Consider the following 18,891-nt stretch of genomic DNA (forward strand, 5'->3'; position numbering starts at 1 on the left):
ATGATAAAGGATATGTACCAGGATTCTTAGAACATTTCAACAAAGTCAACCTGGATTTATGAAAGGGAAATCATGGGCGGGATTCTCCGGCCCCACGCCGGGTCGGAGAATCGCCGGGGAGCGGCGTGAATCCCGTCCTGGGGGGGACGCAGGGCAATCTGGCCCTGGGGGTTGTCCCCACGGTGGCCTGGCCCGCGATCGGGGCCCACCGATCCGCAGGCGGGCCTGTGCCATGGGGGCACTCTTTTACTATGCGTCGGCCATGTAGGTCTCTGCGATGGCCGACGCGTAGGTGACCCCCCTGGCGCATGCGCGGGGATGACATCAGCGGTCGCTGATGCTCCTGCGCATGCAGGACGGCAACCACTGCGGTGTGGGCCTCGACCCTAAAGATGAGGGCTTGGCCCCTAAAGGTGCGGAGAAATCCGCACCTTTGGGGCAGCCCGACGCCGGAGTGGTTCACGTCACTCCATCCCGCCGGGACCCCCCGCCCCACCGGGTAGGGGAGAATCCCGCCCCATGTTTGACAAACCTACTGGAGTATTTTTGGATAAAGTCCCACATTAGAGGTTAATGTGAAAAATGAAAGCACATGGGATTGGGGGCAATATATTGGCATGGATTGAGAATTGGTTCGCAGACAGGAAACAGACAGTAGGAATAAATGAGTCTTTTTTGGAGTGGCAGGCAGTGACGAGTAGGGTACCACAGGGATCAGTGCTTGGGCCCTAGCTGTTCACAATACACATCAATCATTTGGATGAGGGAACCGAATATAATGGGTGGGATTCTCCGCTCCCGGGACTAAGTGCCCGCGCCGTCATGAACGCCGTTGCGTTTCACGATGGCGTGAACAGGGCCCGGGCACAACCTATTCTGGCCCCACAGGGGGCCAGCATGGCGCTGGAGCGGTTCACGCCGCTCCAGCCTCCTGCGCGCCGTGCCAACCCGCGCATGCGCAGTTGGGGCCGCGCCATCCTGCGCATGCGCGGGGAACTTCTTACGCGTGCCGGCCCCTCACCAACATGGCGCTGGGGTTCTGGGGCCGTCCGCGGAAGGAGGTAGGCCGGGGGGGAGGGGGGGAGGCTGGCCCGCCGATCGGTGGGCCCCGATCGCAGGCCAGACCCCATCGGAGCTCCCCCCCCCCCCCCCCCGGTGAAGGAGCCCCCCTCCCCACAGGCCGCCCCCCAGTGTTCCTGCACAGTTCCCGCCGGCAGCGACCAGGGGTGAACGGCCCGGCGGGACTGTCATTTTTTTCGCCGCCCATCCGGGCCGGAGAATCGGCGCTCGCCGTTTGCGGCGATTCTCTGACCGGCCCGGCGCGATTCTCGCGGCGCTGGTTTCGGGAGGGGGTGGAAGAATCGCGTGCAGGTGTCGGGGCGGTGTGGCGCAACTAGCGCGGTGCCCCACCGATTCTCCCACCCGGAGTGGGGGGGGGGGGAGAATACCGCCCAATATTTACAAGTTGCGGATGATACATAACAAGGTGGGAATGGCGTGAAGGATGTTAAGAGGCTTCAAGGTCATTTAAACAAGCTCAGTGAGGAGGCAAATACAGTGTAATATGGATAACCATGAAGTTATCCACTTCGGATGGAGAATCAGAATGGCAGAGTATTATTTAAATGGTGACAGATTGGGAAATGTTGTACATCAGTCACTGAAAGCAAGCATGCAGTTACAGGAATCAGTTAGGAAGGCAAATGGTATGTTAGCTTTCATTGTGAGAGGTCTTGGTGAGACCACATTTGGAGTATTGTGTTCAAATTTGGTCTCCTTACCTAAGAAATTATATACTGGCCAAAGAGGGAGTGTAGTGAAGGTTCATCTGACCGACTTCTGGGATGGTAGGATCACCAAATGAGGAGCGATTGGGCCAATTGGGCCTGTATTCAGTGGCAGAATGAGAGGTGATCTAATTGAAAGGAACATGGGTTGGATTCTCCATTTGGGAGACTATAGGCGGGATTCTCCAATTGCCGACGCCAAAATCGCATTCGTCAATTGGCTGGAGAATCCCCCTTTTTAAATACTTTTAGAGTACCCAATTATTCATTTTTTCAATTAAGGGATAATTTAGCATGGCCAATCCACCTAACCTGCACATCTGAGTAGCTGCCACCTGCCCCTCTGCATCCCTCTCCCCTGCTGCAGCCTCCGCCTCCTCTCTGAGTCTCCCCCGCTCACGCTGCCACAAGGCTGCATGCAGGGTAGCGGCCGCCGCCATGGCGGCAACATCGCTGGTTGATGACCGAACATAATTATCTGCAGGGGGTGAGGGGAAAACATGTCATTGTGGCGCATACACCCGTGCACAACCAGGTGCCATGGGCTACACAGGGCCCCAATTGTCACCACGCGCCTCAGCCACGCAGGCCCCCCCCCCCCACCCCAGCACCCCGGCCCCATCGCAGACCCAGTCCTGGCGCCCATCACACCCAGGGCCGGGATTCGAACTCGGGTCCTCAGCACCGCAGTCCCAGTGCTAGCCACTGCGCAATGTGCCGCCCTCAGGAGAATCCCTTTTGATGGTGAAATCGTGGGCGGCACCTGTTTTTGGATGCTCCGCCCCTTCCAAAACATCATCATCGGTAAGTACGCCGCACGCTGTTGGGACAGCCTCAGGACATCACCTGAAGGCCCTCCCCCGATGCTCCGCCACTGTCTGGCAGGTTGGGTCCGTACGAGACTGGTGCCATGTTGTACGGCACAACCACTGCAGGTTGCCACTGTGCACATGCGCAGCCACGGACACAGCATTTCTCCATCCGTATCTGCAGGGAAAGCCGGGGGGGGCTGGATTCTCCATGACATCATGGCGAAATCACGAAACGCGATCGGCCGGAGAATTGGCTCTGATGGCGAAATCGGGCTTGACGCCGGTTTTGCGCCGATTCGCCATTCTCCGGACCCCCGAAGTTGACGAAAATGCGGGCCCGCTGCGCGGTCCGGAAGTACAGTACGCATCTCGTTATCTGCCATTCTCCGGGGTCTCAGCGGCTCTGCGCCTCAGGTGGGCCGATTTCCCGACACCGTGTTTCTAATGTCCGATAAAAAAATCGTGGTGCTGGCTGAGGCAGCTGCGAGAGGAGGTAGAGGTTGGCGTGGGGGGACTGCAGGTTCCTGTATCGGACACCGGCTGTGCTTTCTGCGGGGGTGGGTCGGGGAGGGGTAGGGAAGGGGGGTGTACAGGCTGAGCAGCCGCGGAGCCCCCGACAGGACAGGGGCGGTTCCCACGCAACGAGCGCCATTACAGCGGCCATCGTGCTGCCCTGCATGCAGCCTTGTGGCAGCGTGAGTGGGTATGCCTCAGAGAGGAGGCGGAGGCTGCAGCAGGGGAGAGGGATGCAGAGGGGCAGGTGGCAGCTACTCAGGATGGAGGGCTGGCCGCCCATCAGGCTGAGGAGTAGGAGATGGTGCCAAGGAGGCTCCGGAGAGGCCATGCATCTACCGCAACCGCATGTCCTTTGAGGACCTCCCGGACAAAGCATGCAGGAGGAGACTGCGGATGAGCAGGGAGACTGTCAGATATATCTGCCACATGATGGCACACCTGGCACCGCATGGGTATGGGGGAGTAGACCTGCTCCCTGTGGCCGTCAAGGTTACGGTCGCCCTGAACCTTTACGCGAAGGGGTCTTTCCAGTCGCCGAGTGGCGACCTGTCCGGGTTCTCACAGGCATCGGAGCACCGGCTCACAGGTGCATCCCTGTAAAAGGGGAATCCCCCCACAGAGATCCCTGTCATCGGGGGACTCCGACCAGGGTCCCCTGTAATAGGGGGACTCCCACCAGGGACCCCTGTAATAGGGGGACTCTCACAGGGTCCCCTGTAATAGGGGTACTCCCACACGGTCCCCTGTAATAGGGGGACCCATCAGGGATCTCTGGACCAGGGGGACTCCCATCAGGGTACCCTGTAATATGGGGACCCCCCACAGAGACCCCTGTAATAGGGGGACTCCCACAGGGTCCCCTGGAATAGGGGGACTCCCCACAGAGACCCCTGTAATAGGGGGAGCCTCCCACAGACCCCTGCAATAGGGGGAACCCCCACACAGAGACCCCTGTAATAGGGGGAGCCCCCACACAGAGACCCCTGTAATAGGGGGAGCCATCCACAGACCCCTGTAATAGGGGGGCTCCCCACACGGCCCCATTCACAGACCCCCTCCCCCCACACACACAGACACCTCCCCCCCACCCCACAGAAAAGAGACCCTAGCTGGAAGCTGGACAACAGTCCAGACAGGGGCAATGGTAAACATACCTTGCAGCTCCATGTCCATTCCTGGAAGGAGAGCAGCTGTGCCTGCGCCTGGTTCCCATAGTTCCACTCTGCAGGCCATTCATAGCTTTAGAGTAGTGGGTAGTGGTCTGTGATTGACACCTCGTAAAAACCATCTGCAGCTTTGATCCATCCATACACTTTCACTCTTCATTCGCTAAAGTGGTGAAACCCTAATGTTTGTAAATATTGACCACGTCAAAGAAAGGTTATCCCCGCACTTGAGGGTGTGTGGGGGGGGGGGGCACCCAGGAAATCCAGAGATTGGTGGCTGCTGCGCAGTGTAGGGGGGCGTCGGGTCGATGTGCGTTGCGGCAGGGTGGGGGGGGGGGGGGGGGGAGGGCGGTGGTAGTGGAGGGGGTGCATTTTGACCGAGGGTGGTCTCTACCTTTATGGCCTTGGTGTGGTGGACCTCATGATGGGCCAAGGGTGACAACTGTTGGACCACCGCGAGGTCCACCACGCCAGGGCCACGATGGTAGAGACCACAAGTGAACTGTGCCCACATGATTTCCAGCATTAAGACCCATTTGCATTTATTTTCCTGCTCCCCCCGGTGTGCGGCGTGGAACTCGTTCACACAACCAACGGGGGTCGGAGCATTGCATTGTCGCCAATCCCGATTTAGCTCCGCACCCAATTACCGGTCCCATCGGGAGCATATTCCGGACATCCCGGGTCGGAGAATCCAGCCCATAAAATTCTGATCGTCAGGGCTGGACAGACTGCATACAGGGATGTTGCTTCCTCTGGCTGGGGCTCTGGAACAAGGGGCCACAGTCTCAGGATACAGGGTCGGCCATTTGAGATGAGGAGAAATGTGCTGCCCACGGAGGAACACCCATGATCATACTGAATGGCAGAGCAGGCTTGAGGGGCTGAATGGTGTAATCCTGCTCCTATTTTCTATGTTTCCACCTGGAATTGATTTTTAAAATCTGCATTTCACATAAAGGGCATTCAACAGTACGTTTAGAGGGGTGATTCTTGGCAGCTGCAGTGCCGAGAAACATGCCGCTATCGAATGGCATTTTGCCTTGCTTTGGCCTCGGGGAGCTTCTCCCCACAAAGGCCGCACTTAAAATGTATGTCCTGCCGGCAAGCTGAAAGGCTCCTCGCAAGTCAGGCACCACATTTTGGAAGGCTGCCGTGATCTTTCCACTGGCCCCGCCACCCCCCACCTTTCAGGCCCCACCCCTGCTCTTTGGGTGCCCCCTTCACCTCTCCAACCTTGATGAGGCCCTCGGGAACCGTCCCCCCTCAACCCCTCTACATGGCAAGGCCCCCGCAGGCCTGTCCACTGGCAGTGCCAACCTGGCACTTGGGAACCCTGGCACTGGGTTGAGGGGGGGGAACTGTCAGTTCCCCTGGCTGTGCCACCCTAGGATGGCCAGGGTGTCCAGGTGGCACCAACATGGGGCGAGATTCTCCGTTATCGGCAGAAAGTCCGCCGATCGGCGCAAAAAAACGGCGCAAATCCAACTTGCGTCACGTCGGAAAAATTGGTCGAAAGTCTCTGGCCCGAAATGGGCTAGCAGCGACGTAACGGGATCCGCGCTTGCGCAGTGGTTCACGCCGTGCAGCGTCATACGCGCCGCACGGCGTGACGGCTCATAAGGCCGCGCTGCTCCCCCCCACCCGACCGGAACACCCGACCGGAACACCCGACTGGATGGCTGGCCGCCGCTCAGCCCCGAGGTTCGAGTCACGGGATGTGGAGGCACTCCTGGACGCGGTGGAGCAGAGGAGGGACGCCCTGTATCCCGGGCACGGCCGCAGAGTTGCCCCACGCCACAGCCGGCGTCTGTGGAGGGAAGTGGCAGAGGCCGTCACCGCTGCGGCCCTGACACCACGGACAGGCACCCAGTGCCACAAGAAGGTGAACGACCTCGTCAGAGCAGGCAGGGTGAGCCTCCCCATATCCCCCCTCCCCATATCCCCCCTCCCCCATATCCCCCCTCTCCCATATCCCCCCTTCCCCATATCCCCCCTACCCCATATCCCCCTTCCCCATATCCCCCTTCCCCCATATCCCCCTTCCCAAATATCCCCCATATCCCCCTCCCCCATATCCCCCCTCCGCCATATCCCCCCTTCCCCTATATCCCCCCTCCCCCATATCCCCCCTCCCCATATCCCCCCTCCCCCATATCCCCCCTTCCCCCATATCCCCCATATCACCCCCTCCCCCATATCCCCATCCACATATTCCCCCTCCCCCATATCCCCCCTCCCCCATATCCCCCTTCCCCCATATCCCCCCTTCCCCCATATCCCCCCTCCCCCATATCCCCCCTCTCCCATATCCCCCTTCCCCCATATCCCCCCTGCCCCATATCCCCCTTCCCCATATCCCCCCTTCCCCCATATCCCCCTTCCCAAATATCCCCCATATCCCCCTCCCCCATATCCCCTTCCCAAATATCCCCATATCCCCCTCCCCATATCCCCCCTCCGCCATATCCCCCCTTCCCCCATATCCCCCCTCCCCCATATCCCCCCTCCCCATATCCCCCCTCCCCCATATCCCCCCTTCCCCCATATCCCCCATATCACCCCCTCCTCCATATCCCCCATCCACATATTCCCCTCCCCCATATCCCCCCTCCCCCATATCCCCCCTTCCCCCATACCCCCCTTCCCCCATATCCCCCCTCCCCCATATCCCCCCCCCATATCCCCAAGTGAATCCAGCCCTAACCTTAACCTCTGCAATGCACGCGCAACCGATGGCGTGCATTCATACACCTGCCTAACAGTGTTGCCTTTTACCCCTGCCACCCCCCCCCCCCCCCCCCCCCACAGGATAAGCGCGCACACAAGGGCCCTGGAACTGGCTGGCGGACCTGACGACCGGAAGGTTGCTGATGCAGAGGTCGAGGGCGTACTAGCAAGTGAGCCACCGACAGCCCGTCCCCATATCCCCCCTCCCCTATATCCCCCTCCCCCATATCACCTGATCACTGCCTGATGTCTAACCATGCATGCTTCATTGTGTATCGCAGGACCAAACGTCCAGGCACCCATCCCCGCAGATGCACACCGCCCGCAGGATGCCCCTCGGAGGCCACGGGAGACGGAGAGACACGGACCCTCCAGCATGCGACGCCCGCAGGATGCCCCTCGCACACCACGGGAGACGGAGAGACACGGACCCTCCAGCATGCGACGCCCGCAGGATACCCCTCGGAGGCCACGGGAGACGGAGAGACCCGGACCCTCCAGCATGCGACGCCCGCAGGATGCCCCTCGCACACCACGGGAGACGGAGAGACCTGGAGCAACAGGGAGACGACACCCCCGTCACGTGCGGGAGCGACCACCCAGCGACGAGGGGGGCAGCCACAGGCCCCCGTCACATCCGAGCCAGGACACCACTACCCAGGACACCACTACCCAGGACACCACTACCCAGGACACCACTACCCGGGACACCACTACCCGGGACAGCACTGCCCAGGACACCCCTACCCGGGACAGCACTACCCAGGAAGACGAAATACCGGACAGTGACTCAGAGTGGATGGGTGGAGACGAACCCCCCACCCCAAAGTGCCATGGACTCAGAGTGGGACGAAGAGCACGACACAACGCCACTGCTGTCACCAACACCCTCCACCATTGCAGAAACACTCACCTCGGTTGGGCACTTTAGTGATGAGGCGTCTGGTACACTCACTGGTGCGCACAACACAGCCGTCCCGGTGCAGCAGGTGGAGGTAGGAGCAGCAGAGGGGCCGGGCGGTCGGAGGGCAGCCCAGCCCAAGCGAACATCTGCCGCCCAGATGGATCCCGGGTTCCTGGAGTTACCACACCCACACATAGATCCGTTGCAACCACCGGCCCAGAGACGAGCGAAGAGGGTGACGGCCGGCTTGCGGCGGCTGCAGTCGCAGGTGGAGGAGTCCACCCGCGTCCAGGAGCTGGGAGTGGTGCCGGTCATGCGTGCCACCCACGCTGACACCGCACGGGTGGCGTCCGCGGTGGAGGCAATGGGTGCGACGGTGTCAGACATGGGGAATGGTTTGCGAGGCCTGGGGCTTTCTGTGCAGGCGGCGTCTGTGGCCCAGGACATGGCTGCCCTCTCACAGGAGGCCATGAGCCAGTGCCAGCGCCAGGTGGCAGAGGCGCTCAACGCCATAGCCCAGTCTCTGCAGGCCATGGCCCAGTCTCTGCAGGCCATCGCTGAGGGCATCGGCGCCAGTGGCCATGTGCGAGCCGGCGTCGCACTGTCACAGACAGGGTTTGCCAACCCCCTGGGCTCCATGGCTGCAAACCTGCAGACCCCTGTCGATACCAGCACGGGCCACCAGGACTGGCAGTGCCAGATGTCGGGGGGGGCGTCGGATGGCCAGTCCGTTCGCATCCCCCACCCATGTAGAGGCCTGGGGGCCATCGGGCACCCCGAGGGAGGAGGAGGTGGTGTGGTCTGTCCCGGCTCCCCCTGTAGGGGAGGTCCCGGTACACCGCGACACCTCGGACTCCCCCCCCTTCCGTCCCAGGTGCATCGGGTGGGCAACGGGCAGGACAGGCTGGCAGCTCGCCATCCCAGTCGCCCGGGCCGCAGCCTGGCCCATCTAGGCCAGGACGCCCCAGGAAACGGCCGCCAAAGGGATCCAGTGTCAGAGGGCAGGAATCACAGGAGTCCACCTCCAGTTCTGCTGTATCATCTGGGGAACCACGTAGACGTAGTCAAAGGGCCCGTAAGGCCAAACAATTAGACACTGAATAAGTTGGCACGGGTGCAGGGCACAGATGAGTTTTAGGGGCTAGGGCACGTGCATGAACTCCTTTGGTTATTAAAGTCAATGTTACACCTACAGAAGCTGCCTTTGTGCTCTGTCCAAAGCGTGCGGGGGTGTCATGTACGTTGAGCGCAAGTGTGTGTGTGAGGGGTGGTCTTACCTCAGCCCCAGGTGAGTCTGCCCCCTTCCCCCTGGGCCGCCATCAACATCCCCGGGCAGAGGACGGGACCGTGCGCTGCAGTGTCACAGCCGCATGCAGGGATGGTCCGGGTGGATGGTGGTACTGTGGCCATGGGTCAGACATAGTCCAATGATGTAGAGCCAGGAGCTCACCGCAGGGCGGGTTGTCATCATCCTCCATGGCCTGCAATAGAACACGCGTCCACCCGCAACTGTGTGAGCCCGGCTCGTTGTGCCGCAGGTGGATCGGCAATGGGGGGGGGTGTGCATGCGGGTGGGGTGGGTGGGGTTGGGGAGGGGGGTGAGGGTGCTGGGTGGGTGGATGGGTGGGGGGGTGTGGGTGGTCGGCTGTTGCCATGGTGTGCGGTCTGTGGCCGTACTACCCGATTCCCACGCCCATCTAGTCAGTGAAGCGGGCGGCTATCAGTCTGTCCCGTGCCCGCTGGGCCAGCCGGTAACGATGGACAGCCACCCGCCTGTGTCTACCCCGTCTGCCCTGACCATTACCCCCATCGCCCTCATCTGGGGAGGACTGCGCCTCTTCCCTGCTGCTCCTCCACTCCGCCCTCCTCTGCCTGCAGCACATCGCCCCTCTGCTGGGCTATGTTGTGCAGGACGCAGCACACCACAATGATGCGGCCGACCCTACCTGACCGATACTGGAGGGCGCCCCCAGAGAGGTCCAGGCACCTGAAACGCATCTTCAGCACGCCAAAGCACCTCTCTATCACTCCCTTGTCGCTACATGGGCATCATTGTAGCGGTTTCTCCGCCTCATTGCGTGTCCTCCGTATAGGCATCATCAGCCACGATCGCAATGGGTAGCCCCTGTCGCCCAGCAACCAGCCCCTCAGCCGGGGATGGCGTCCCTCGTACATGCCTGGGATGGATGACCGCGACAACACGTATGAGTCGTGTACACTGCCTGGGTAACGGGCGCAGACGTGCAGGATCATCATGCGGTGGTCGCAGACCACCTGTACGTTCATCGAATAGGTCCCCTTCCTATTGGTGAACACGGCCCTGTTATCTGCAGGTGGCCGCATGGCGTCGTGCATCCCATCAATCGCGCCCTGGACCATGGGGAACCCGGCCACGGCAGAGAAGCCCACGGCCCGGGTATCTTGGGCTGGCCCGGTCCACGGGGAAGCGGATGTAGCGGTGCGCCATGACATATAGGGCATCTGTCACTGCCCGGATGCACCGATGCACCGATGTCTGCGATATGCCGGACAGGTCCCCACTCGGCGCCTGGAATGACCCCGTTGCATAAAAGTTCAGGGCCACCGTAACCTTGACGGACACGGGGAGAGGGTGTCCCCCGCCAGTGCCACGCGGTGACAGGTGTGCCAGCAGGTGGCAGATGTGTGCCACGGTTTCCCGCCTCATCCGGAGTCTCCTCCTGCATTCCCGGTCCGTGAGGTCCTGGTATGACTGCCGGGGCCGGTATACACGGGGCGCCCTCGGGTGCCTCCGTTGCCGTGGGGCCGCGACGTCCTCCTCCCCCTCCTCGTCCTGTCGGTCAGGTGTCCCTCCAGCCTGGGCGGCTGCCGCCTGTCCCTCTGCGGCAGCCTGCGCCGCCTCTCTGGCACGCTCCTCCTCCTCCTCCTTCTCCTCCTCCTCATCCAGGGCAACATAGACATTAGCGGCTGCCGCCACGTCGGCCAACATCGCTGGATGATCGGAAAACATGACGGCCTGGTGGGGGGAGGGGAACGATGACATGTCATCATTTCCCATATCCCCTCTTCCCCCCAGCCAGGTGGCATGGACCGCATGGGTCCAACTGTTGGAGGCTGGCACCTGGCCAGGTGGACCAACTCACTTGCCCTCGCATCCCCCTCCCCGGCATGGACCCCCCCCCATCCCCCTCCCCGGCACGGACCCCAACATCCTCCCCGGCATGGACCCTCCATCCCCTCCCCGGCATGGAACCCCCCCAACCTCCACCCCTGCACGGACCCCAACCTCCTCCCCGGCACGGACCCCCCCCCCCCATTCCCCCCCCCGGCACGGAACCCCCATCCCCCTCCCCGGCACGGACCCCCCCCCAGCCTCCACCCCCGACACGGACCCCAACCTCCTCCCCGGCAAGGACCCCCCCATCCCCCTCCCCGGCACGGACGACCCCCCCAACCTCCACCCCGGCACGGACCCCCCCCATCCCCCTCCCCGGTACGGACCTCCCCCCAACCTCCACCCCGGCACGGACCCCCCCCCCAACCTCCACCCCGGCACGGACCCCAACCTCTTTGCCGGCACGGACCCCCCATCCCCCTCCCCGGCACGGACCCCCCCCCGAACCTCCACCCCGGCACGGACCCCAACCTCCACCCCGGCACGGACCCCCAACCTCCTCCCCGGCACGGACCCCAACCTCCTCCCTGGCACGGACCCCCCCCCATCCCCCTCCCCGGCACGGACCCCCCTCCCGGCACTCCCCCGGAGCCCAGCCCACTCTAACCAACCCCCCCCCCCCCCCCCCGCCACACACACACACACACAACCCGAGACACACCTCTCCTCACACATTCAGACTGCGGCCACGCCATCGCCTGCCCAGAGCCAACCCCCAGGCCATCACTCACCTCCACGCTGGCCGGCGTGAACCTGGAGCACAGGGTCACGCCGATGAAAAGGAGGTTTAATTTACGTCGACGTGAACGGTCATCACGTCGACGGGACTTCGGCCCATCCGGAAGGGAGAATATCGGCAGGCCGAAAATCGGCTGCCTTGCGCAGACCCGTGCCATTCTCCGACGGCAGCGGCGACATTAACGCCCCGCCGACTTTTCTCCCTTCGGAGACTTCGGCAACCGGCGGGGGCGGGATTCACGGTGGCCAACGGCCATTCTCCGACCCTCTGGGGGGTCGGAGAAGGACGCCCATGATATCATACTGGCAGTACCAAGGTGCCCAGGAAGTGCCAAGGAGCCACCCTGCCCTGAACATGCGGGGAGGGTCTCTAATAGCCTATGAGATTCCCCCTACCTGCCATTACTCCTGGTCCAGATTTGAGTAGACCAGTACTAAACGGTACCCCTGGCGAGGTCTCGCAGACACGCCCGGTGAGTCCTGGGCGCCGGGTGAATCTGGTGTCCAGGTATTTAAATGAGCTGTAAGGCTCATTTAAATATTCAGAACTGGATCTTACCCAGCGAGATCCAGATCGCGCCAGGTGGAGCGAGCCATCCCGCCCGGCACAGAGTCTGATTTGGGACGCTCATGTGATTCACCCGTTGCGCCTGGATCTGCAGCAGGTTCAACTGAATCCTGCCCAAAATGTTCAGATAATTCTATCCATGTCATTAGATAGCTAATGCTAGTGTTTGTGATGGAATTTAATATTGATTTTATTATAGATACCTAACGTTAAAGTACACCCTTTCATTTTTAGGTTTTCCCTTACACCATGCATTTATTTAACCCCCCCCCACACCCACCCCACCCCCCCTCCCTCCACCCTCTCCACCCTCCAATTACTGGGATCAGACTGTTTGGATTCTGCCTTGGGAAGCACAACAGAGGCAACGAGAGTTTCATCTGTGGCACTGCGGGTTCTCTCTGCTGTGATTGGGATTCATGATTTTCACCTCCTCCCCCTCTCCGGCCGGTGGAGTTGTTAGAATCACACTGTGGGAGCCCCGGGGCCTCTTTTTAATATATTTGCATGTCATTAGCGAGCACTCACTCCAGACATTCACCCCTCACGGAATATTAACCGAGCCATTTACACAGGTCTACAAAAGTGTGAACCTGTTATCCTCGCCTCCAAGGGGGATTAAGGAGGTGAACACTCAGGCAGCCATGATTCTCCAGCGTCTTCACTGCTCTGGGTGCACTGAAGGGGATGCAGGGAACAGAGGTAAGTCCAACTTGGGGCCAGAGTTGGGGCGCAGTCACTCAGGGGGAGGGATCGCTAGCAGGCCTTATCTGCTATTCAATTCGGATGCCCTTTGCTATGAGGGGATCTGAAGGCTGCCATGCAACCTGTGTCCTCCTTGCTGGTGTTGTGACCAAATTACCACTGAGTGCCCATCGTTGTTGGGAGCTGAAAAGTGGGTGGGAGGTGGTAAATACTGAGGGTCAGCACTGGGTACGACTGTGAAGTTCCTGGTGGGGTCCCATGAGAGGCCAGACAGCAAAGGCAGAGTGGGGTTCTTAGGAATGAGTTGCAACTTCCGGGTGCGGCGATGACCAGCTGAGTCGCACGTTTCGGCAGCTCCCTGTGAAACGGACTTTTGGGCTCTTGATAGGAGCCCCAACGGCAATTTTGACGGCTAAAAACACTGTGCGGTAAACCAGAAGGGAATCCCCCCTGGATACCGATGAAAAAAGGAGGAGAAAGTGGCCGGATTGCAGTGGATCCTTTAGAACAGCGGCAAGGAAGGCAAGCAAAAACCAAGATGGCGTCTGAAGGTGGCAGTTTAACATGGGGCCCTGAACAACAAGAGTTCTTGAAATGCTGTGTGGAAGAGCTCAAAAAGGAAATGAAGAAAGAGCTGTTGGCCCCGATACTACAGGCGATCGAAGGGCTAAAGGAGGAACAAAAGACCCAGGAGCGGGAGCTTCGGGTCGTGAAGGCAAAGGCAGCCGAGAAGGAGGAAGACATACAGGGCCTGGTGGTGAAGACGGAGATGCATGAGGCACATCAGAAACGATGTGTGGAAAGGTTGGAGGCACTGGAGAACAATGCAAGGAGGAACAACCTGAGGATTCTTGGTCTTCCTGAAGGTGTGGAGGGAGCGGACGTCGGGGCATATGTGAGCACGATGCTGCACTCGTTAATGGGAGCGGAGGCCCCGGCGGGTCCGTTGGAGGTGGAGGGAGCATACCGAGTGATGGCGCGAGGACCGAGAGCAGGAGAAATTCCCAGAGCCATAGTGGTGAGATTCCTCCGTTTTAAGGATAGAGAAATGGTCCTTAGATGGGCGAAGAAAACTCGGAGCAGTAAATGGGAGAACGCGGTGATCCGCGTTTATCAAGACTGGAGTGCGGAGGTGGCGAGAAAGAGGGCGAGCTTTAATCGGGCCAAGGCTGTGCTTCATAAAAAGAAGATAACATTTGGAATGCTGCAACCGGCAAGACTGTGGGTCACATATCGAGGAAGGCACCACTACTTTGAGACGGCAGATGAAGCGTGGACTTTTATTGTGGAAGAAAAACTGGAATGAGCGGGTTATTAAAAAGAACGTTTGAACAAAGTGGTGGGGCAAATGTGGGGGGCGAAGAGGGGGGTTAAAAAGGGGGGAAAGAGGAGTTTTATGTACTAATCCTGCGATGTGGTAACTTTTCTCTCTTCCACAGGTGGTGATGGGGGGAGGAGGGGAGGTGGAGGAGATGGGGCGTTGGCCATTGGGGGCGGGGCCAAGGGAGAAGCACGGGCTTGGTTCCCGCGCTATGATAATCATGGCGGGAATAGAGAAGCAGGAAGGAGGGGGCGTCGCACGGTGCGAGCCGAGGTCACGGGGGGAAGCCGAGGTCGGCCAGAGTTTGCTGACTTCTGGGAGCAACATGGGGGGAGTAATTACGCTAACGGGGGATCTAGCGGGGGGGGGGGGGGGTGGGAGGGGGGAATTACTGGGTTGCTGCTGCTGGGGAGAGCTGGTGTGGGAGGGGATGGGCGGGGGGGCACCGCCTGGGGGAGATACAGCTGCGTGGGAACCGGGTGAGGAGCTGGAAAAAGGGGATGGCTAATCGACAAGGGTAGGAAGCCCCCCAACCCGGCTGATCACGTGGAACGTGAGAGGGCTGAATGGGCCGATAAAGAGGGCACGGGTACTCGCACACCTTAAGAAACTTAAGGCAGATGTTGTTATGTTACAGGAAACACACCTGAAACTGATAGACCAGGTTAGGCTACGCAAAGGATGGGTGGGGCAGGTGTTCCATTCGGGGCTAGATGCGAAAAACAGGGGGGTGGCTATATTAGTGGGGAAACGGGTAATGTTCGAGGCAAAGACTATAGTGGCGGATAACGGGGGCAGGTACGTGATGGTGAGTGGCAAACTACAGGGGGAGACGGTGGTTTTGGTAAACGTATATGCCCCGAACTGGGATGATACCAATTTTATGAGGCAGATGCTAGGACGCATTCCGGACCTAGAGCTGGGAAAGCTGATAATGGGGGGAGATTTTAATACGGTGTTGGAACCAGGGCTGGATAGGTCGAAGTCCAGGACTGGAAGGAGGCCGGCAGCAGCCAAGGGACTTAAAGATTTTATGGAGCAGATGGGAGGTGTAGACCCGTGGAGATTTAGCAGACCTAGGAGTAAGGAGTTCTCGTTTTTCTCCTATGTCCATAAAGTCTACTCGCGAATAGACTTTTTTGTGCTGGGAAGGGCGTTGATCCCGAAGGTGAGGGGAACGGAGTATACGGCTATAGCCATTTCGGATCATGCTCCACACTGGGTAGACTTGGAGATAGGGGAGGAAACAGGAGGGCACCAACCCTGGAGAATGGACATGGGACTAATGGCAGATGAGGGTGTGTGTCTAAGGGTGAGGGGCTGCATTGACAAGTACTTGGAACTCAATGATAATGGGGAGGTCCAGGTGGGAGTGGTCTGGGAGGCGCTGAAGGCGGTGGTTAGAGGGGAGCTGATATCAATAAGGGCACATAAAGGGAAGCAGGAGAGTAAGGAACGGGAGCGGTTGCTGCAAGAACTTTTGAGGGTGGACAGACAATATGCGGAAGCACCGGAGGAGGGACTGTACAGGGAAAGGCAAAGGCTGCATGTAGAATTTGACTTGCTGACTACGGGCACTGCAGAGGCACAATGGAGGAAGGCACAGGGTGTACAGTATGAATATGGGGAGGAGGCGAGCAGGTTGCTGGCACACCAATTGAGGAAAAGGGGAGCAGCGAGGGAAATAGGGGGAGTGAGGGGTGAGGAAGGAGAGATGGAGCGGGGAGCGGAGAGAGTGAATGGAGTGTTCAAGACATTTTATAAAAAATTATATGAAGCTCAACCCCCGGATGGGAGGGAGAGAAAGATGGGCTTTTTGGATCGGCTGGAATTTCCCAAGGTGGAAGAATAGGAAAGGGTGGGACTGGGAGCACAGATCGAGGTAGAAGAAGTGGTGAAAGGAATTAGGAGCATGCAGGCGAGAAAGGCCCCGGGACCGGATGGATTCCCAGTCGAATTCTATAGAAAATATGTGGACTTGCTCGCCCCGGTATTGACGAGGACCTTTAATGAGGCAAAGGAAAGGGGACAACTGCCCCCGACTATGTCTGAAGCAACGATATCGCTTCTCTTAAAGAAGGAAAAGGACCCGCTACAATGCGGGTCCTATAGACCTATTTCCCTCCTAAATGTAGATGCCAAGATCCTGGCCAAGGTAATGGCAATGAGAATAGAGGAATGTGTCCCGGGGGTGGTCCACGAGGACCAAACTGGGTTTGTGAAGGGGAGACAGCTGAACACGAATATACGGAGGCTGTTAGGGGTAATGATGATGCCCCCACCAGAGGGGGAAACGGAGATAGTAGTGGCGATGGATGCCGAGAAAGCATTTGATAGAGTGGAGTGGGATTATTTGTGGGAGGTGTTGAGGAGATTTGGTTTTGGAGAGGGGTATGTTAGATGGGTGCAGCTGTTGTATAGGGCCCCGATGGCGAGCGTGGTCACGAATGGACGGGGATCTGCATATTTTCGGCTCCATAGAGGGACAAGGCAGGGATGCCCTCTGTCCCCATTATTGTTTGCACTGGCGATTGAGCCCCTGGCGATAGCGTTGAGGGGTTCCAAGAAGTGGAGGAGAGTACTTAGAGGAGGAGAAGAACACCGGGTATCTTTGTATGCGGACGATTTGTTACTATATGTGGCAGACCCGGCGGAGGGGATGCCAGAAATAATGCGGATACTTGGGGAGTTTGGGGATTTTTCAGGGTATAAATTGAACATGGGGAAAAGTGAGTTGTTTGTGGTGCATCCAGGGGAGCAGAGTAGAGAAATAGAGGACCTACCGTTGAGGAAGGTAACAAGTGACTTTCGTTACCTGGGGATCCAGATAGCCAAGAATTGGGGCACATTGCATAGGTTAAATTTAACGCGGTTGGTGGAACAAATGGAGGAGGATTTCAAGAGATGGGATATGGTATCCCTGTCACTGGCAGGGAGGGTGCAGGCGGTTAAGATGGTGGTCCTCCCGAGATTCCTCTTTGTGTTTCAGTGCCTCCCGGTGGTGATCACGAAGGCTTTTTTTAAAAGGATCGAAAAGAGCATCATGGGTTTTGTGTGGGCCGGGAAGACCCCGAGAGTGAGGAAAGGATTCTTACAGCGTAGCAGGGATAGCGGGGGGGCTGGCACTACCGAGCCTAAGTGAGTATTATTGGGCCGCTAATATTTCAATGATGAGTAAGTGGATGGGAGAGGAGGAGGGAGCGGCGTGAAGAGATTAGAGAGGGCGTCCTGTAGGGGGACTAGCCTACAGGCTATGGTGACAGCCCCATTGCCGTTCTCACCGAGGACCTACACCACAAGCCCGGTGGTGGTGGCTACACTGAAGATTTGGGGACAGTGGAGACGGCATAGGGGAAAGACTGGAGCCTTGTGGGGGTCCCCGATAAGAAACAACCATAGGTTTGCCCCGGGGGGGAATGGATGGGGGATATGGAATGTGGCAAAGAGCAGGAATAACGCAACTGAAAGATCTGTTTGTGGATGGGAAGTTCGCGAGTCTGGGAGCGCTGACCGAGAAATATGGGTTGCCCCAAGGGAATGCATTCAGGTATATACAACTGAGGGCTTTTGCGAGGCAACAGGTGAGGGAATTCCCGCAGCTCCCGACACAAGAGGTGCAGGACAGAGTGATCTCAAAGACATGGGTGGGGGATGGTAAGGTGTCAGATATATATAGGGAAATGAGGGACGAAGGGGAGACTATGGTAGATGAACTAAAAGGGAAATGGGAAGAAGAGCTGGGGGAGGAGATCGAGGAGGGGCTGTGGGCAGATGCCCTAAGCAGGGTGTGATGAACGGTTACTGCCTTATCATCATGTAAGGTGATGACCCCTTTAAGACCAGGCTTGGAACCCTGGGGACTCCGCCTCTGGCTCCGCCCATCTGGGAGCCATACATAAAGGCCTGCCTCATGGTCTGTATAGCAGTCAGCTCTCGTCCAAATCTGTAGCATAGTTATTAGCCTAATAAAGCCTTCTTTACAGTTTAATCTCTAAGCATCATTATTGAGGGTACCTCAATTTATTAGGTTAAACTAGATTCAGGATGGACGCAGGCCTAAAACCAGAGAAGCTCAATCTGGAAGCACGAACGCCGGAGGCAAAGGAAATTTTTTAATACTGGCTGCGGTGCTTCGAGGCCTACCTGGACTCCTCAGAGACTCCCATCCTGGGGCCACGCAAGCTGCGCCTACTCCACGACCGGGTGAGTCACAGAATCTCCGCCACGCTCGAAAAGGCGACGATTTAGGAGGAAGTGATTGAGTTGCTCCGCAAGCGGTTTGTCAAACCCGTCAATGAGGTGCACGCCCGGCATCTGCTCTCTACCTGCCGGCAGCGCTCGGGGGAATCGCTCAACGAGTTTGTTGAGAAACTCACCGCGCTGGCCAGGGACTGTGACCATCAGGATGTGACAGGGGAAGTCCATATGAACCTGCACATCAGAGATTCTTTCGTGTCCGGCATCCGCTCGACCTACATCCGGCAGCGACT

The sequence above is a fragment of the Scyliorhinus torazame genome, chromosome 1, assembly GCF_047496885.1.
Source record: "Scyliorhinus torazame isolate Kashiwa2021f chromosome 1, sScyTor2.1, whole genome shotgun sequence".
NCBI lineage: Eukaryota > Metazoa > Chordata > Chondrichthyes > Carcharhiniformes > Scyliorhinidae > Scyliorhinus > Scyliorhinus torazame.